The 22,082-nt window shown below is 37.8% G+C and overlaps 1 protein-coding gene across 3 annotated transcripts in view; it reads right to left on the minus strand.

Annotated features, from left to right (window-relative positions):
• NAMPT (nicotinamide phosphoribosyltransferase) overlaps window positions 1–22,082 on the minus strand; it is a 387,332-nt gene that overhangs the window by 327,259 nt on the left and 37,991 nt on the right. For all 3 annotated transcript variants that reach the window (XM_006042817.4, XM_044946592.2, XM_044946593.2), the window contains exon 2: window positions 885–966. The gene's annotated coding sequence lies outside the window, so the exon portion shown is untranslated. The remainder of the gene's footprint in view (window positions 1–884; window positions 967–22,082) is intronic.

Below are 22,082 nucleotides of genomic sequence, written 5' to 3' on the forward strand. Positions count from 1 at the left end.
TCTAGAGGCACTGACCTGCCCAAATTTATTCATATGTAGTATGGCCATCAAACTTCAGCACCCCATCCTTTCTTAAATTCAACAACTTTGTGATGGATTTGCTGCTCTTATTAACCTACCTGTCTCTCAACAACCAATGGTTAGTTTTCATTAGCCAAAAATAAACAGTCCCCAACTTCTATTATTCCATCAGTTCCATAAGTAGCTTTTGGTAGAATAAAGCTCTTTTCAGGAAAGAGCTCTCTGCAAGAGGTACCCTTTGCCTTGTCACTAACCTTAAAGCAGGCACCTCCATTCTCTACTCATCTCCAGCCCCAGCACACCTTTAAAATCTTTTCATCACACAATAGTTTTTCTAATCTGATGATTCATTCCATAAATAAAAGAAATAGAAGTGAAGACGACATAATAAACAGATGACCAGATCTCTTCCCTAGATTCCCCTTCAGTAAGTTCATGAAGAAACTGAGTGAGCAAGATAGCATCTAAAGAAAGACCATGAAGAGAACACAAGCCTGCACACAGTAGGGGATGGTGATGACTCTGACTATCTCAATGATTAACTACGATTACTTCCTTGTTTCCCTTTAAAAGTTTTCATGGCCAAGCAGAATATTTAGAGATGGTTTTGGGCAGATAATGAGTCCACCATCTCCCCAGATTGCTAGTATTCTGATAAAAGCAACTTCTTTTTCTATCATTTGTGAGTTCAACTTTATAAGTGGCCAATAACAGGACCTGATCCAATAACAGTTCCAATTAAAACATCCAGCAACTCAGGTTGGTCCTTAATTCTTTCTAGGTTGAGAGACATTTCTCAGCTATTTGTCTCATGCCTGCCTTCTCCAGGCCCATTTATCTTAATTCCAAATCAGTAGACCTACCTGTAAAATATTCCGCCCGTGGGAACATGGACTTCTGAATGGGAAGATGTGCTTTCCTTTCTCTAGTTCATTGAAAAGACTCCTGTGGAACAAGAGACAATAATGAATACCTTAGGAAACCTACCCCAGCTCTTCAGATCAGAATTTAGAATGAAGAATCTTAACCTAGGCAACAAATTATGATTGTCAGATATGCAGATGACACCACCCTTATGGCAGAAAGTGAAGAGGAACTAAAAAGCCTCTTGATGAAAGTGAAAGTGGAGAGTGAAAAAGTTGGCTTAAAGCTCAACATTCAGAAAATGAAGATCATGGCATCTGGTCCCATCACTTCATGGGAAATAGATGGGGAAACAGTGGAAACAGTGTCAGACTTTATTTTTGGGGGCTCCAACATCACTGCAGATGGTGACTGCAGCCATGAAATTAAAAGACGCTTACTCCTTGGAAGGAAAGTTATGACCAACCTAGATAGCATATTCAAAAGCAGAGACATTACTTTGCCAACAAAGGTCCATCTAGTCAAGGCTATGGTTTTTCCTGTGGTCATGTATGGATGTGAGAGTTGGACTGTGAAGAAGGCTGAGCGCCAAAGAATTGATGCTTTTGAACTGTGGTGTTGGAGAAGACTCGTGAGAGTCCCTCGGACTGCAAGGAGATCCAACCAGTACATTCTGAAGGAGATCAGCCCTGGGATTTCTTTGGAGGGAATGATGCTAAAGCTGAAACTCCAGTACTTCGGCCACCTCATGCGAAGAGCTGACTCATTGGAAAAGACTCTGATGCTGGGAGGGATTGGGGGCAGGAGGAGAAGGGGATGACAGAGGATGAGATGACTGGATGGCATCACTGACTCGATGGACGTGAGTCTGAGTGAACTCCGGGAGTTGGTGATGGACAGGGAGGCCTGGAGTGCAGCAATTCATGGGGTCGCAAAGAGTCGGACATGACTGAGCAACTGAACTGAACTGAACTGAGGGAGGCTTTTAAAAATATAGCTGTTCTGAAGTTCTAGTTCAAGAAAGCAACATAAGATGCTCTTGAACTAACATCCTGCCATGGATGCACAGAATCTACAGTTACATAGGGAATAATTCCTTCGGAAAGAAATCCAGAAACTAGCTGAGTAACTCATATACATCAGGCAAATGAGAAAACACCCATACTTAAATGGCTAGGAGAGACTGACATGCAATCTTGTCATAAACCCAATGCTCAGAACAGTGACATACAATTGGAAGAGAACTCACAACTTCCAACTTCACCTTGAGGAGTAAAGGGTTTGGACCTATTCAACATCTAGCAACTCAAATTTTAAGGCTTGCACCCAAGGGACGGGCTCCAAAACACCTAACTCTGATATTCAGTGGGGATTGCATCCAAAAGACCCACAAGGCTATAGAAAACTGGGTTCCTGAGGATTTACAGTGTTATCCCCCCTCCTCTTCCTCTGTGAACTCAGCACAGAGGCAGCAGACTGAACTAGAAACCCATTTCCCTGAAAGAGATCTATATGCTTATTTTTAAAATCTGCAGTTTGAGGATCAGGCTTCTAATTTAACACAAATCTGGGGGCTGACTACATCTCTCCTGAGGTTGGAAAGCAACACCTTCATGCCACCCCCCAACAAGTCACCAGTATTTCCCTAAAAAATCTTGTGTAAATATCTGGTGCCATGGCCTCTGCAGCTGTCACCCAGGGTACAAAGCCCTTGACTGCCTGGTTCTGGCAGCCAGCAGACCTTATGTTCACTATTACTAGGAACAGCTCTTATCTTGTTATTTCCCTAGGGCTTTGCACACAGGGTGCAGAGATATGTCCATTTCCTAGTATTTCCCTATGAAAGTTGATCTGTATACTTTAAAAGATGCTGCCTGTGGATTTGGCTTCCAAACAGCCAACATCTCATATGCTAGTAAAGTAATGCTCAAAATTCTCAAAGCTAGGCTTCAACAGTACATGAACTGTGAACTTCCAGATGTTCAAGCTGGATTTAGGAAAGGCAGAGGAACCAGATCAAATCGCCAACATCTGTTGGATTATTGAAAAAGCAAGAGAGTTCCAGAAAAACATCTATTTCTGCTTTATTGACTATGCCAAAGCCTTTGACTGTGTGGATCACAACAGACTGTAGAAAATTCTGAAAGAGATGGGAATACCAGACCACCTCACCTGCCTCTTGAGAAACCTGTATGCAGGTCAGGAAGCAACAGTTAGAAATGGACATGGACCAACAGACTGGTTCCAAATAGGAAAAGGAGTACATCAAGGCTGTCTATTGTCACCCTGCTTATTTAATTTATACGCAGAGTACATCATGAGAAACTCTGGGCTGGAGGATACACAAGCTGGAATCAAGATTGCCGGGAGAAATATCAATAACCTCAGATATACAGATGACACCACCCATATGGCAGAAAGCGAAGAAAAACTAAAGAGCCTCTTGATGAAAGTGAAAGAGGAGAGTGAAAAAGTTGGCTTAAAGCTCAACATTCAGAAAACTAAGATCATGGCATCTTATCCCATCACTTCATAGCAAATAGATGGGGAAACAGTGGAAACAGTGACCGACTTTATTTTCTTGGGCTCCCAAATCACTGCAGGTGGTGACTGCAGCCATGAAATTAAAAGACACTTGCTCCTTGGAAGAAAAGTTATGACAAACCTAGACAGCATATTAAAAAGCAGAGACATTACTTTGCCAACAAAGGTCCATCTAGTCAAAGCTATGGTTTTTCCAGTAGTCATGTAAGGATGTGAGAGTTGGACTATAAAGAAAGCTGAGTGCTAAAGAAATGATGTTTTTGAATTGTGGTGTTGGAAAAGACTCTTGAGAGTCCCTTGGACTGCAAGGAGATCAAACCAGTCTATCCTAAAGGAAATCAGTCCTGAATATTCATTAGAAGGACTAATGCTGATGCTGAAACTGCAATACTTTGGCCACCTGATCCAAAGAACTAACTCATTGGAAAAGACCCTGACGCTGGGAAAGATTGAAGGCAGGAGGAGAAAGGGACAACATACGATGAGGTGGTTGGATGGCATCACTGACTCAATGGACATGAGTTTGAGTAAACTCTGGGAGTTGGTGATGGACAGGGAGGCCTGGCATGCTGCAGTCCATGGGGTCACAAAGAGTCGGACATGACTGAGCAACTGAACTGACTGACTGAAACTCCTTCCCTTCAGGACAGTAATTGATGATCTTGGCACATCCTCAATTCCTGGGAACCACTTAGAACACAGAACTGCTTGAATAATCATGAAGTTTGAGATCTAAAGCCAGGGTGAATAAGGTTCATTTCCCATGAGAGATGATTCCTTCAAGACTACGAGAGATGAATGTTTTATCTAAAGCACAGAGAACAACAAGAGAGTTAAGAAAAATGAAGAAACAGAGAGATTGTGTTCTAAACAAAACAAAATCAAATTTCAGAAACAGACCTTAATGAAATGGAGATAAGTGACTTAACTGATAAAGAGTTCAAAATAATGGTCATAAAAATGCTTGCCAAAGTCATGAGAATGATGGGTGAACAAAGTAATAATAAAAACAAAAAAAGAAAATATAAGAAACTACCAAACAGAAATCACAGAGCTTAAGAATATAATAATTGGACTAAAAAATTCATAAAGAAAGCGTTTAGCAACAGAATGGATGAAGCAAATGAAAATGTCAATGAACTGGAAAGCAAGGCAATGGAATTTAAGCAGAGGAGTGTAATTTTTTAAAAAATGAAAAAGGGTGAAGACAGTTTAAGAGACTCACCATAAAGCAGACAAATACTCACATTACAGGGGTCCCAGAAGGAGAATTGAGAGCGAGAAAGAGGCAGAAAGCTTGCTCAAAGAAATAGCAGTTGGAAACGTCCCTAACCTGAGGGAAGGAATAGACATTCATATCCAGGAAGCCCAGGGAGTTTCAAATAAGATGAACCCAAAGAGACCCACAGCAAGACACATTCTAATTAAAATGTGAAAAGTTAAACACATGGAGAGAATATTAAAAGCAGCAAGAGCAAAACAACTTGATATACATAAGGGAACCCCCAGAAGACTATCAGTAGATTTTTCAGAAGATTTGCAGGCCAGAAGGGGCATGATATATTCAAAGTGCTGAAAGGAAAATCCTGCCAAACAAGAATACTCTACCCACCAAAATTGTCCTCCAGAACTAAAGGAGAGATCGTGTTTTCCAGACAAAGAAAAGCAGAAGTTTATTACCACAATACTGGCCTTACAGGAAATGTTAAAGGATTTCCTCAAGCTGAAATAGAAGGGTGAAGAGAAGTAACAGGAAAACACATGAAAGCATAAACATCATCAGTAAAGATAAAATGCAGTTAAATTTAGAATACTCTAATGTTGTAATGGTAGTAGGCAAATGAATTATGAAACTGGTGTGAAGTTTAAAAAGTATTACTTACTATAACTACGTAATTTGCCAAGAATACACAAGATAAAAAGAAATAAATTGTGATGTCAAAAAATAAAAATAAAAAGGGGGGAGGAGAGTAATAATGCAGGGCTTTTGTATTCATTTGAACTTAAGTTGTCTACAACTTAAAATATACTATTACATCTACATTTTAATTAAGCCTCATGGTAAACACAAAGCAAAAACCTCTAATAGACATAAAAAGAAAGGAATTTAAGCATACCACTACAGAATGTCATCAAATCACAAGGGAAGAGAGCAAGAGAAGGAAAAAATGGGGAAGAGAGGACTACAAAACAGCCAGAAAACCATTTTTAAAACCGTAGCAGTAAATCCATACCTTTCAATAATTATTTTAAATGTAATGGAATAAATGCTCCAGTTAAAAGGCATAAAGTGTGGAAAATGGGGGGAAAAAACCTAAAGCCCAACTATATATTGCTAACAAGAGCACTCACTTCAACTTTAAGGATATACATAGGCTGCAAGTGAAGAGACAGGAAAAGACATTGCATGCAAATATTAGTAGAAACCAAAAGACAGCAGGAGTAGCTATTCTTAGCCTTTAAGACTGCAGTAAGAGCTAAGAAAGGTAATTATATAATGATAAAGGGGTCAATCTAACAAGATATAACATTTGTAAATATTAATGTACCCAACATAAGCACCTAAATCTATACAGTAAATATTAATAGCCCTAAAGGAAGAAACAGACAGCAGACAGTAATTGTAATAGTAAGGGACTATAATACCCCATTTTCAGTAATGGATAGATCATCCATACAGCAAACCAATAAGCAAACACTGGACTTAAAGCAGATTAGACCAAATAGACTTGAGAGATATTTACAGAACATTTCATCCAAAAGCATTTACAATACTTACTCTTCTGAAGTACACATGGAACATTCTCCAGGAGAGAGCATATATTAGGCCACAGGACAAGTCTCAAATATTTTAAGAGACTTTTAAAACAAGTCAAGCATCATTTCTGACCATTATGGTATGAAACTATAAAGAAATTGTAAGAAAACTGGAAAATTCATAAATACATAGGGATTAAACAACATGCTCCTTAACAACCAATGGGTGAAAAAAAAAAAATCAGAAAACATTAAAAGCCAAGTGAAAATACAACATACAAAAACATTTGGGATCCAGCAAAAGCAGGTCTAAGAGGGGAGTTCATAGCAACAAATGCCTATCTTAATAAACAAGAGAGATATCAAATAAAGAACCTGTTACAACACAAGGAACCGGGGTTGGGGGAGGGGAACAAATTAGCCAAAATGGCTAAAATGAACAACACTGACAACATCAAATACTGACAAGAACTTAGAGTAACTATACTCATACACTGTTGGTAGGAGTGTAAAATAATACAATTATTTAAGTGCTGTAAGTTTCTCATTGGAAGAAAAGCTATGACAAACCTAGATAGCATATTAAAAATTAGAGACATTACTTTGCCAACAAAGGTCCATGTAGTCAAAGCTATGGTTTTTCTAGTAGTCATGTATTGGTGTGAGAGATGGATCATAAAGAAGGCTGAATGCCAAAGAATTGATGCTTTTAAACTGTGGTGTTGAAGTAGACTCTTGAGAGTATCTTGGACTGCATGATCAGACCAGTCAATCCTAAAGTAAATCAGTCCTGAATATTCAGTGGATGGACTGATGCTGAAGCTGAAGCTCCAATACTTTGGCCACCTGATATAAAGAGCTGACTTATTAGAAAAGATCCTGATGCTGGGAAAGATGGAAGGCAGGAGGAGAAGGGGACAACAGAGGATGAGATGGTTGGATGGCATTATTGACTCAATGGACATGAGTTTGAGCAGGGTCCAGGAGATGGGGAAGGACAGGGAGGCCTGGAGTGCTGCAGTTCATGGGGTGGCAAAGAGTCAAACATAACTGAGTGACTGAACAACAAGAACAAAATTCCTCATACAACTAAACATACACTTCCTCCATTGTTCAATTCTGAGTATTTACCCAAGAGGAAAAAAAACATGTGACCACCAGCACATGAATGGATAAGAAAGCTGTGGTACATATACACAATGGAGTATTACTCAGACATTAAAAAGACTACATTTGAATCAGTTCTAATGAGGTAGATTAAACTGGAGCCGATTATACAGAGTGAAGTAAGCCAGAAAGAAAAACACCAATACAGTATACTAACACATATATATGGAATTTAGAAAGATGGTAACGATAATCCTGTATGCGAGACAGCAAAAGAGACACAGATGTATATAACAGTCTTTTGGACTCTGTGGAAGAGGGCGAGGGTGGGATGATCTGGGAGAATGGCATTGAAACATGTATAATAACATATGTGAAACGAATTGCCAGTTCAGGTTCGATGCATGATATAGGATGCTCGGGGCTGGTGCAGTGGGATGACCCAGAGGGATGGTAGGGGGAGGGAGGTGGGAGGGGGGTTCAGGATTGGGAACATGTGTATACCCGTGACAGATTCATTTTGATGTATGGCAAAACCAATACAATATTGTAAAGTAATTAGCCTCCAATTTAAATAAATAAATTTAAATTAAAAATAAATAAACATTAAAAAAATAAAATAAAAAGACTTTTGTAAGAATTTTCATAGCAGATTTAGTTTTAAGAGCCTTTAAAGGAAATCTTTTGTTCATCAACTGTGCAATAGTAACAGTCAATACAATGGAATATCCACAATAAAAAGATTGTTTAGTTACTAAGTTGTGTCTGACTCTTTGAGACCCCATGAACTTCAGCATGCCAGACTTCTCTGTACTTCACTATCTCCCAGAGTTTGCTTAAACTCATGTCCATTGAATCTGTGATGCCCTCTTCTCCTACTGCCCTCATTCTTTCCCAGCATCAGGGTCTTTTCCAATGAGTTGGCTTTTCGCATCAGGTGGTCAAATTATTGGAGCTTCAGTTTCAACATCAGTCCTTCCAAGGAATATTCATGGCTGATTTCCTTTAGAATTAACTGGTTTGATCTCCTTGTTGTCCAAGAGACTCTCAAGAGTCTTCTCCAGCATCATAGTTTGGAAGCATTAATTCTTCAGTGCTCAGCTTTCTTTATGGTCCAACTCTTGAATTCTTACATGACTCCTGGAAAAACCATAGCTTTGACTACACAAACCTTTGTCAGCAAAGTGATGTCTCTGCTTTTGAATATACAGTCTAGTTTTCTCATAGAAAAGCTATGACAAAACAGTAAAAAGGAATGAACTATTAATACTACACTCAATCAAAAACAAAACAAAAAAATCTGAGTGTATGAAGTCTTATGTTAAAATGATCTTGGTAAGTAACTATTTATATGAAGATTTAGAACAGGTAAAACTAACATATGGTACAGAAAAGAAAAATCAGAACATTGGTTGGGAAGGGGCCATGAGAGGTGATGTTAATATTTCATTTATTTTTTCATAAGATTCATAAAAAATTTTTTTGAAGTCGAGTTGGTTTAAATTGTTGTGTTACTATCAGGTGTACATCAAAGCGATTCAGTTATATTCTTTCAAATTTGTTTTCCATTATAGTTTATTATAAAATATTGCATATAGTTTCCTGTGCTATATAGTAAGACCTTGTTGGTTATTTATTTATATCTAGTAATCCCAAACCCCTAATTTATCCCTCCCCTCACTTTCCCCTGTGGTAACCATAAGTTTGTTTCCTATGTCTGTGGGTCTGCTTCTGTTTTGTAATGAAGTTCATTTATATCATTTCTTTTAAATATAGCATATAAGTTTTATCACATATAAGTGATATCATATGATATATTATGTATTAGTGATATCATATGATACCTGTCTTTCTGATTCACTTCACTGAGCATGATAATCTCTAACCCATCCATGTTACTACAAGGGCTGACTCAAATATATATACTCACACACACAACACCACATTTTCTTTATCCAGTCATCTGTTGATGGACATTTGTTTCCATGGCTTGGCTATTTTGAATGAATACCAATGTAAAATTCTGAACAAAATATTAACAAACTGAATCCAATTAACACAAAAAGATCATATATCATAATCAAGTTGTATTCATCCCAGGTTCACAAGGATGGTTTAACATATGCAAACATTCTATATTTTGATTGGCTTTAGGGTTATACATCTATACGCATTTGCTAAAATTCAGCAAATGTACATTTTAAATTTGTGCGTTTTCTTGTTTGTAAATTTTACCTTAAAATTTAAATTGTTAACAAACAATAAATCCTACTTTATGATGCTCATACTGAAGTATTTCGGGAGAAGTATACTAATGTCTGCAACTTACTTTGAAATGCATACAAAAAAATAAGATGGCTTGATGGACAGATAGAAATGTATACAGAAGTAGTATCTGGTAAAGAAAGTATGATAAAATATTAAGGAGAGCAGAATAATGGCCTACCAGACATGCACACATCCTAATTACAACATCTGTGAATAATAAAGCTTCAGGTAGATGGCTGATCATCTGATCTTGTTATAATGAGACACTCCTGGAATGCAGGTTAGCCATATATAATCACAAGGTTAGTACAAGTGGAAGAGAGAGGCAGAAGAGAAGAGTCAGAGGCAGATGTAATTATGGAAGAAGGGTTGGAGGGATGCCAGTTCCTGGCTTTGAAGCTGGAGGAAGGAGGGCATGAGCCAAGGAATGCAGGCTGACTTTAAACTTTCAAATATAAAAGATACAATTAAACGGAAACTAACAAACCAAGGAAACAATTTTTAATTTTTTAAAACAAATGTCTAATATTCTTTTTGCTAAACTGAAGTATAGTTGATGTACATTATAAATAATAAGTTACAGATGTACAATATGGTGATTCACAATTTTTAAAGGTTATTCTCCATTTAGAGTTCTTATAAAATATTTCCTGTATTTCCTGTGTTGTACAATATATCCTTATAGTTTATTTTATATATAACAGTTTATATCTCTTAATTCCCTGTCCGTATATTGCCCCTCCCCTTCCCCTTGGTAATCGTTTGTTCTCTGTATCTATGACTCTCATTTGTTATATTCACTAGCTTGTGTTTTTTAGATTCCATATGTAAGTAACATAATACACTGTTTTTCTCTGTGACTTATTTCATTCAGCATGGTATCCTCTAAGTCCATCTATGTTGTTGTAAATGGCAAATTCTCATTTGTTTTTTATGGCTGGGTAGTATTTCATTGACCCACTCCAGTGTTCTTGCCTGGAGAATCCCAGGGATGGGGGAGCCTGGTGGGCTGCCATCTCTGGGGTTGCACAGAGTCGGACACGAATGAAGCAACTTAGCAGCAGTAGCAGCAGCAGTATTTCATTGTATATGTATCTTTATCCGTTCCTCTGTTGATAGACATTTAAGCTGCTTCTACTAGAGCTCATTTCAGTTCAGTTCAGTTCAGTCCAGTCAATCAGTCGTTTCTGACTCTTTGCGACCCCATGAACCACAGCAGGCCATGCCTCCCTGTCCATCACCAACTCCCAGAGTTCACCCAAACCCATGTCCATTGAGTCAGTGATGCCATCCAACCATCACATCGTCTGTCATCCCCTACTCCTCCTGCCCTCAATCTTTCCCAGCATTAGGGTCTTTTCAAATGAGTCAGCTCTTCGCATCAGGTGCCCAAAGTACTGGAGTCTCAGCTTCAACATCAGTCCTTCCAATGAACACCCAGGACTGATCTCCTTTAGGATGGACTGGTTGGATCTCCTTGCAGTCCAAGGGACTCTCAAGAGTCTTCTCCAACACCACAGTTCAAAATAATCAATTCTTCTGCATTCAGCTTTCTTTATAGTCCAACTCTCACATCCATACATGACTACTGGAAAAACCATAGCCTTGACGAAATGGACCTTTATTGGCAAAGTAATGTCTCTGCTTTTTAATATGCTATCTAGGTTGGTCATAACTTTCCTTCCAAGGAGTAAGCATTCTTTAATTTCATGGCTGCAATCACCATCTGCAGTGATTTTGGAGCTCCCAAAAATAAAGTCAGCCACTGTTTCCCCATCTACTTGCCATAAAGTGATGGGACTGGATGCCATGATTTTAGTTTTCTGAATGTTGAGCTTTAAGCCAACTTTTTCACTCTCCTCTTTCACTTTCATCAAGAGGCTCTTTAGTTCTTCTTCACTTTCTGTCATAAGGGTGGTGTCATCTGCATAGCTGAGGTTATTGATATTTCTCCTGGCAATCTTGATTCCAGCTTGTGCTTCTTCCAGTCCAGCATTTCTCATGATGTACTCTGCATATAAGTTAAATAAGCAGGGTGACAATAGACAGGCTTGATGTACTCCTTTTCCTATTTAGGACCAGTCTGTTGTTCCATGTCCATTTCTAACTGTTGCTTCCTGATCTGCATACCGATTTCTCAAGAGGCAGGTCAGGTGGTCTGGTCTTCCCATCTCTTTCAGAATTTTCCACAGTTTATTGTGATCCACACAGTCAAAGGCTTTGGCATAGTCGATAAAGCAGAAATAGATGCTTTTCTGGAACTCCTTTGCTTTTTTAATGATCCAATGGATGTTGGCAATTTGATCTCTGGTTCCTCTGCCTTTTCTAAAACCAGCTTGAACATCTGGAAGTTCATGGATCACATATTGCTGAAGCCTGGCTTGGAGAATTTTGAGCATTACTTTACTAGTGTGTGAGATGAGTGCAATTGTGCAGTAGTTTGAGCATTCTTTGGCATTACCTTTATTTGGGATTGGAATGAAAACTGACGTTTTCGAATCCTGTGGCCACTGCTGAGTTTTTCAAATTTGCTGGCATTTTGAGTGCAGCACTTTCACAGCATCATCTTCCAGGATTTGAAATAGCTCAACTGGAATTCCATCACCTCCACTAGCTTTGTTCGTAGTGATGCTTTCTAAGGGCCACTTGACTTCACATTCCAGGATGTCTGGCTCTAGGTCAGTGATCACACCATCATGATTATCTGGGTCATGAAGATTTTTTTTGTACAGTTCTTCTGTGTATTCTTGCCATCTCTTAATATCTTCCGCTTCTGTTAGGTCCATACCATTTCTGTCCTTTATTGAGCCCCTCTTTGCATGAAATGTTCCCTTGGTATCTCTAATTTTCTTGAAGAGATCTCTAGTCTTTCTCATTCTATTGTTTTCCTCTATTTCTTTGCATTGATCACTGAGGAAGGCTTTTTTATCTCTCCTTGCTATTCTTTGGAACTCTGCATTCAAATGGATATATCTTTCCTTTTCTCCTTTGCTTTTAGCTTCTCTTCTTTCACAGCTATTTGTAAGGCCTCCTTAGACAGCCATTTTGCTTTTTTGCATTTCTTTTTCTTGGGGATGGTCTTGATCCCTGTCTCCTGTACAATGCCACAAACCTCCGTCCATAGTTCATCAGGCACTCTATCAGAGCTAGTCCCTTAAATATATTTCTCACTTCCACTGTATAATCATAACGGATTTGATTTAGGTCATACCTGAATGGTCTAGTGGTTTTCCCTACTTTCTTCAATTTAAGTCTGACTTTGGCAATAAGGAGTTCATGATCTGAGCCACAGTCAGCTCCTGGTCTTGTTTCTGCTGACTGTATACAGCTTCTCCATCTTTGGCAACCAAGAATATAATCAATCTGATTTTGGTGTTGGCCATCTTGTGATATCATATGTAGAGTCTTCTCTTGTGTTGTTGGAAGAGGGTGTTTACTATGACCAATGCGTTCTCTTGGCAAAACTCTATTAGCCTTTGCCCTGCTTCATTCTGTATTCCAAGGCCAAATTTGCCTGTTACTCCAGGTATCTCTTGACTTCCTACTTTTGCATTCCAGTCCCCTATAATGAAAAGGACATCTTTTTTGGGTGTTAGTTCTAGAATCTCTTGTAGATCTTCATAGAACCATTCAACTTCAGCTTCTTCAGCATTACTGGTCGGGGCACAGACTTGGATTACTGTGATATTGAATGGTTTGCCTTGGAAATGAACAGAGATTATTCTGTCTCTTTTGAGATTGCATCCAAGTACTGCATTTTGGACTCTTTTGTTGACTATGATGGCTACTCCATTTCTACTAAGGGATTCCTGCCCACAGTAGTAGATATAATGGTCATCTGAGTTAAATTCAGCCATTCCAGTCCACCTTAGTTCACTGATTCCTAGAATGTCGATGTTCACTCTTGCCATCTCCTGTTTGACGACTTCCAATCTGCCTTGATTCATGGACCTGACATTCCAGGTTCCTATGCAATATTGCTCTTTACAGCATAGGACCTTGCCTCTGTCACCAGTCACATCCACAACTGGGTATTGTTTTTGCTTTGGCTCCATCCCTTCATTCTGTCTGGAGTTATTTCTCCACTGATCTCCAGTAGCATATTGGGCACCTACCTACCTGGGGAGTTCATCTTTCAGTGTCCTATCTTTTTTCCTTTTCATACTTTTCATGGGGTACTCAAGGCAAGAATACTGAGGTGGTTTGCCTTTCCATTCTCCAGTGGACCACATTCTGTCAAAATGATACCTAGTGAAGCTTAAAAATTTTTGCACAGCAAAGTAAACCATTGACTAAACAAAGAGACAATCTACTGAGTGGGATAAGATATTTGCAAATGATACAACTGATAAGAGGTTAATATCCAAAATGTATAAACTGCTCACACAACATCAAAAAAAAAATCAGATTAAAAACTGGACAGAAGACCCTGAATAGACAGTTTTCCAAAAGGAAAATGCAGATGGCTAACAGGCACATAAAAAGATGCTCAACATCACTAATCAGCAAAATTAAAATCAAAACCACAGTAAGATACTACCTCACACCATTCAGAATGGCTATCATCAAAGAGAACAAAAACAGCAAATAATAGTGAGGAAGTAAGAGAAAAGGGAAACCTTATACACTGTTGGCAAAGAATATAAGTTTGTGCCACAACCGTGGAAGACAGTATGGAGCTTTCTCAAAAGTCTAATTATTTTTAATGTGTTTTTTAAAATTTCAAATCACTTTGGAGAAAAAAACCCCTAATACCAAAAAAAAAAAAAAATACAAATATGCAAAAATCTTGTGAATAAAATATTTTCCTCTTACCAGTATTCAAATATATGCAAATTTAAGTGACAATTAAATGAAGTCTTGACAAATGTTGAGTTTTATAATGCAGTGTGTTGGTAAAGACACAGTGAGGCATATCCTCATGTATTCTTGATGGCAGTGAAAAAATATTCCGACTTTCTGAAGTATAACTCCTTAATATTAAGTGTGTTAAACATGTTCATACTCTATGAACTGAATATTCAACCTTCAGAGATTATTTTACAGGGGACATGTGGAGGAAAAGATTTTAAGTATACTTATTGAAGCAGTTTGTAATTCAAAACACTGCAAACAATCTAAACATTTAACAACAGAAGTATGATTAAATTATATTTTATACAGAAAATAAAAAATTATGCAACCATTAACAGTAAAAAGTTTTAACATTTAAGGACAGAAAATGATACTGCTGGGTAAAGAGCAGAATATAGAATTGTATACAAGGTACTTCCATTTTTGTTTAAAACTATTTATACATAATGTACGTTTGAAAGGCCAGACACCTAATTGTAAGTTGTGGTTATCTCTGGGTGGTAGGAGTCAAAGTTTCTTTTTACTTGCTTTTTAATGGTTTTTGTGATATTACAACACAAGAGTGTAAGCCCCTGGAGTTTAGGAGCTATGCCTTGCTCACCGTTGATTATCTTCAGCTTCTTACACTGTCATAAGGAAGCAAGACCAATAAACCTCTATGGACTTAAAGATTGAATTGTTTTCTCTCTATTGCCAAGTTTTATGTAATCAAAACTATTATAAAAATTCTATTTTGATGCAAGTATCTTCTCATTTTAAGGGGAAAAAAAACCAGTAAGACAAAACACAGCTAGATTTGTCAGTAAAAATTTAGTACAATTGGCCCAGTATCATGTCTTTTAACTTACATTTTTAAGAAGTGTTTGATGACCACTGGAAAATGTTCATTATATAATGTTTAGGAAATGAAATTGTACATGTAGTATGATCTTTTTATGTGGGAAAAAACTCATCGAGTTAAGACTTAAAATATAAGAACATTAACAGTAGTTGTTTCTGGATGTTGGAATTTTTAAACTTATTTTCTTCCTCCTTTATCCTTTACCTCCTTTCAGAATTTCCCAGTGTTAAGAATATATTATTCACATAATCATAAAATGTTTAACTTTTCATTTTTAGGGAGGATGTATATGTAGGGAAGGAGGGACAACAAATTATCTAAGTTGAAAGAGTAACACATCATCAAACACAGAACTTAATGGTTGGACAAAATATTTAAAATCAGAAATACATGCCAATGCTTCTGTGTGTGATTATATTAAGGACTGGGGGGAGGGAGAGAGAATGAATTGGAAGATCAGAAGTTCAGGGCTTCTTCCCTTAACTGCATCACACTTCTACAAGTCATCACACATCAATGGTCTAGGTCACTCCAACTGAAACTAGGAAAGAACATCTGAGAAAAGCTCATCGTCCACAGGCAGCACCTCTACCAAGAGGAGGCAGTGTGCAGGCTGGGGAAGTGCTAACTAGTCCCTGTCAGCCTGTTGGGTTCTATCCTATTACCAAGTGTCCTGAGAGAGTTCTCTACCCTACTACAGCATCCTGGGTCATACCTGGTCTAAGGCAGTGCAGAGAACCCAGTGTGGCTCTCTATTAGGGCAGCAGCGCCTTTATTTTTCCTCTCAGATGGGGCCAGCATTTGTGGGGGAGGGGGGGGAAGGAAAATATAGGTTTTATGATGGTTCTTCATTTTTACAATGAATTTCTTTTTTTTTTTTTTCTGTAAATAAGTATAAGCCAGCAGTAGTCCCTATAGTAGTACTTGCTGTGTCTACTTAAAATATCCTCTTTTAAAGGTTCACCATAGATTGACTGAATTAAAGAAAAGAAAAAAAAAGATGTGAGGTCAGCGATCACACAACTTCTATAGACAGATCTCATAAAGTTAGGAACAAGCCATTTAAGTTGAAAATCCATTATATGAGAAGCATTAAGGTACTTTCTGTCTTTAATCTTCTTAGATTATATAAAAATCCTGGCTTCAGACCAGAACTGGAAAGTGCTTATATGCTAGTGGAGCCTGGAACTTATTGCAAGTAAATTGCATCACTCTCTTTCTTAAATGTCCAAACGGTGAGTGCAGCATCTCCTGAGACTCACAAACACTCAGTCTACAGAGACAACTCAATTCGAAAGGCCTTCCAGATGTTGGGTCCAACTAATACCCTCTTTTCACTGTTTAGTAAGATTATAGTTTGGATCTAATTTGAATACTTGCCAGACCATTTCCACCAGAGCTCTTAAACCCACCTCCCCCCAGGTCCTTTGAGGCTTGTAATGGGATTCACCACAATTGGACTCAAAGAGTTAGTGCCCTGCATTCCCTAGGGAGAAGCAGGACATCCCCACTAAGTGAACAGAGAGCCAAGAGTTTGAAAGCAGCTTACTTCAGGCTCAAAGAAATTTCTAAAAAGAGCAGAGTCTAGCTCAGGGATGTACCCAGTGAAGTTCCCAGAAGCAAGACTCTAGAATAAAAAGGAGAAATCTGGTATAGAAAGAATAAGACCTCACATTGAGATGGCATAACCTTGAACTCAGAGCAGACTGGGGAGACCCAGGCACAAAGAGACAGGGTCAGTGGCATCCAAGAAGTGGTGGACTTTACATGTCAAATGGGATCAAGAGCTCTAGGGTGAAAGGAGTTGCATGTGTGTGGTAAGCATGTCACATCCAGCAAGTGATCATTGTTTTGGGTACATGTATGAAATAATTAAGCTTGATAAACTAAGTTTAATTAAGCTATAATCTAGGCTTTTGATTTTCCAGCAGTGTGTATGGCTCAAGAGATGTAGGTTTTATCTGTTTAGAAGAACTCTTTAAAACCAATGTATAAATCTGATTCTTAGTCAGTAGGGAGGGTGTTAGTCTGGGGGAAAGATACATTTTATTTTGTGGACCTTCTCGACCCATCCCATTTTAGTTAAAGCCAACAATCAAATGAAGAGTTTTGTTTGGTGACCTATGTCATAGTTTCCCATTGTCTACGAATACAATTTTAGACCAAACATTGTAGTTGTCATTTGCTGTGTTACTCTGTCTGTGTGAAAGCAATCCTGAGACTGATGGGCAGAAAGTAGGTATATTTTCTTTCTGTTTCCCCCAATATTCTTCCCACAGTTAGTCAACCTACCATCAGAACATGTGTCCCTAAACACATACATACCTACATAAAGACACACACACACATACCACCACCACTATCTGTACATCAAGAAAACTCGACAGAGTTAACCAAGTTTTCCTTCTGGTACTTACAATCCCAATCACTCAACAGCTGGTAAGACAGATAAAATGAGAATGCCCCCTCCGCAATGCCCCACCTCGAGCTGTTACTTATGGAGACAGTTGACCAGAAACTATGTTATCAGTTTACCAGAAACTATATTATCAGTTTACCTACATGTAAGTGGACTGATTCACTGAAAGTAGACATTGATTGACATGCTATTTATCTTTTTTTTTTTTTTTTAGAAAAAATACAAGTGTCCAGTGGGCAGGATGCCTATGAGAGTTCAGTATTCTCCCCGCAAAGAAATCTATTTGGAGAAAAGATTTATAATCAGATGGTCATTGAATGAGCATCCAGTCTGAGCAAGAACATCATTTATGATATTAATGATGGGTACCTTCAAGTTTTGTCAGACAGATTGCTGCCTCACCTTCCACTGTGGGTACAATTCCAATAATTTCATGGCTGGCCTGGAGAGTCATGGTTACTCCCTACTCTCAGTGTTGAAGATATACCAGCACATTGTATCCTCTGATCCTCTTTGCCATACACAATCCATGGGACACTAACCATCTATGGGGATTCTGGCTCATACGATCTGGTCTCAGCTCCCTTAATTCCTACATCTTTTTAGTCACCAGTTATTTGGAGGGGTTACTTCTACTGATCACTGATTTCACTTCTTATATACAGGTTCTTCCTAGTTTCAGTCCAGAGGATACATTCAACTTCGTATTTAATGCTTTGCTCTTTTAATTATTTTTGCATCACTATCAGTAGTAGTGTTGTACTAGTTAATTGAAAACAAGAGGGACTCAACCCTTTGACTATACAACACCTTCATCCAAAATTCACGAACCATCACTTTTTCCTTTAGCTGCCATGAAGTTCCTATGAGTCTTTCCTTTACAGTCACCAGACATCCACACAAATAAGCTTAAGTGAAAACAAGGGTAGCACTTCTCAGAGGATACTTCTGATAGAAACTAATGAGCGGGCCAAAACTGAAGGGGAACTACGACTTGGAAATGGGTCCTGAGATTCCTGAGTGGTTTGATAGTCTTTCTGATGATCAAGGGCTGTGTGACCATTCAATCCTGCATCTACATCTCCTTTTACCTTGGTCAGCTTCCTTTATTGTATATGGCCCAACTAAGCCATCAGCCCCAAGTCAATTAGATAACCCAACAGCCTCATGTTCCAAAAACAATTGAAGATGGATTTCAAGATATTTGTATGCACGAAAGTCAAAATCAGATTAATGTAAATATGATAAAGCTACTCAATAGGATTGAGGGATAAATATGACTCTGAACTTACATGATATTTTTGGCTTCAATTAGGGCTTTTAAAACCTACTTGATTTTTTTATACATATACACATTGTATTCATTTCCTACAGCTGCCATAACATAGTGCCACAAAAAGTGACTGACTTAGCAGAACTTTTTTTCCCTTACAGTTCCGGAGACCAGAAGTCTGAAATCCAGGTGTTGGCAGGGCCTTGCTTCCTCTGAAACCCCTCTGTGCCTCGACTATTCCTAGGTTTTGGTGGTTTGTCAGCAAACTTCAGCCATCCTTGGTCTATAGATGCATCACTCTAATCCTGTGTCTTCACATGGTGTTCTCCCTGTGTGTCTTCACATCATCTCACCTCTATGTGTGTTTGACTGTATTCAAATGTCCCTTTTCTATAAGGACACTAGTCATACTGGATTAGGCGCATCCTAATGACCTCACTTGATTTGATTACTTCTGTAAAGGCCAGATTTCCAAATAAGGTCACATTCTGCGGTACTGGGGACTAGAACTTCAACATATCTTCTTTGTGGGGAAATAATTCAATCCATAAAACATATCTACAATCGTATAACTAACAGCAAAATATCAGAAAGAGAAATTAAGGAAACAATCCCATTTGACATTGCATCAAAAAGAATAAAATATCTAGGAATAAACCTAAGGAGACAAAAGACTTGTACTCTGAAAAATATAAGATACTGATAAAAGAAACTGATGACAGAAACAGATGGAAAGATACACATACATGTATATATATGTTCTTGGATTGGAAGAATCAATGCTTTCAAAATGACTATATCACCCAAGGCAATCTACAAACTCAATGCAATCCCTATCAAACTATGAATGGCATTTTTCACAGCACTAGAGCAAAAAAAATTTTAACTTTGTATGGAAACACAAAAGATCCTCAATAGAGCAATCCTGAGAAAGGAAAATGGAGCTTGAGGAATCAGGCTTCTTTACTTCAAACTATACGACAAAGCTTCAGCCATCAAAACAGTATGATACTGGTGGAAAAAAGAAATATAGATCAATGAAATAGGGCAGAAAGCCCAGAAATAAACCCACACACCTATGGTTAATTAATCTATGACAAAGGAAATGCAAATACACAATGGAGAAAAGAAAGTTTCTTCAACAAGTGGTGTTGGGAAAACTGTACAGCTACATGTAAAAGAATGAGATTAGAATATCCCCAAGACTATACACAAATAAACTCAAAATGGGTCAAAGATCTAAATGTAAGACCTGACACTATAAATATCTTGCAGAAAAAATGTAGGCAGAATAATCTTTGACATAAATTGTAGCAAAATATTTGCAAACAAAATGACAGACAAGGAGTTAATCTCCAAGATATACAAACAGCTCATGCAGTTCTATATCAAAGAAAACAAAACAACCCAATCAAAAAATAGACAGAAGCTCTAAATAGACATTTCTCCAAAGATGACATACAGATGGACAAAAAGCACATGAAAAGATGTTTAACATCACTAATCATTAGACAAATGCAAATTAAAACTACAATGAGGTATCACCTCAACAGGTCAGAATGGCCATCATCAAAATATCTACAAACAAAAAATGCCAGAGAGGGTGTGCATAAAAGGGAATCCTCCAATGTTGCTGGTGGGAATGTAAATTGGTACAACCACTATGGAGAAGGGTATGGAAGTTCCTTTAAAAACTAAAAGCAGAACTACCATATGATCCAGCAATCCCACACCTGGGCATACATCTAGAGAAAACCATAATTCAGAAAGGTACATGCATCCCAATGTTCACTGCCATATTATTTACAATAGCCAAGACATGGAAGCAACCTAGATGTCCATCTACAGATGGATGGATCAAGTAGATACATATATCACACATATATATATGAATATTACCACATATATATACATACCATATATATATATATGAATATTACTCAGCCATTAAAAAGAATGAAATAATGCCATTTGCAGCAACATGGATGGGCCTTGAGATTATCATATCAATACTAAGTGAAGCGAGAGAAAGACAAATCATGTGATATCATTATGTGGAATTTTGAAAAATGATACTTATAAATAAGCTTATTTATAAAACAGAAACCAGCTTACAGATATCAAAAACAAATGTATGGTTACTAGAGGGGAAATGTGAGGGGAAGGGAAGGATAAACCAGGAGTTTGGGATTAAAATATACACACTACGGTATTCAAGATAGATAACCAACAAGGACCTACTGTATACAGCACTGAGAACTCTACTCAATATTCTCTTATAACCTACATGAGAAAAGAAACTGAAAAAGAATAAATATAACTGAATCACTTTGCTATACACCTGAAGCTATCACAACATTGTAAATCAACTGTATGCCAATAAAATTAACCCCTCAAAATACATATAATGGTATATAAAGGCATAGATATGATCATATGCATAGATTTTTATTTCCAGTCAAGTTTTTCTCTTTTATTTTCATTAACTTGGCTCTCTCTCTCCCTTCTCTTTCCTTCTTCTCTTCTTCAGCCCTGCCTCCTTCCTCCATTGAGGCAATTACTTTTTACAACTTAATACAACTTTCCATACTTCTCTGTACTATATAATCCTACCCACACACATACAGATTTTTATTTTCCCCTTGAGAATAGGATATTACATGCACTTTTCTCCATCTTTGCTTACTCAAAAGTACCTTGTGGGAATTCTCTCCAAATTATCTGTTTTAGCTATAATTAATTTTTTTATTGAAACAAGAAAAAGATTCCTTTGTGTGTATGTATCATAAATGATTAAGTTATTATTCTGTTGGTGGGCATTCTCTTTTTTCTTGTTTCTTCCCTCTGAATGATGCTGCTATAAACCTCCTTGAACCTATACCCTCAAGCTGCTGGTTTTATTTCTAGGAGCTACCTTCCCAGGAATACAACTGTCGGGTCAATGGGTACATGTACTTTTAATTACAGTAGATGCCATAAGATTTTTAGCACATCACATTTCACCAGCAAAATATAAGAGTATGCTCCCCCTTTAATTCCATCAGCATATGGTATTATGGCTCTTTCTGCCAGTCTAAGCACAAAATAGTATTTTATTGTTTAATTTGCCTTTCTCTGACTACTAGTGAATTTGA

The sequence above is a fragment of the Bubalus bubalis genome, chromosome 8, assembly GCF_019923935.1.
Source record: "Bubalus bubalis isolate 160015118507 breed Murrah chromosome 8, NDDB_SH_1, whole genome shotgun sequence".
In the NCBI taxonomy this organism is placed as follows: domain Eukaryota; kingdom Metazoa; phylum Chordata; class Mammalia; order Artiodactyla; family Bovidae; genus Bubalus; species Bubalus bubalis.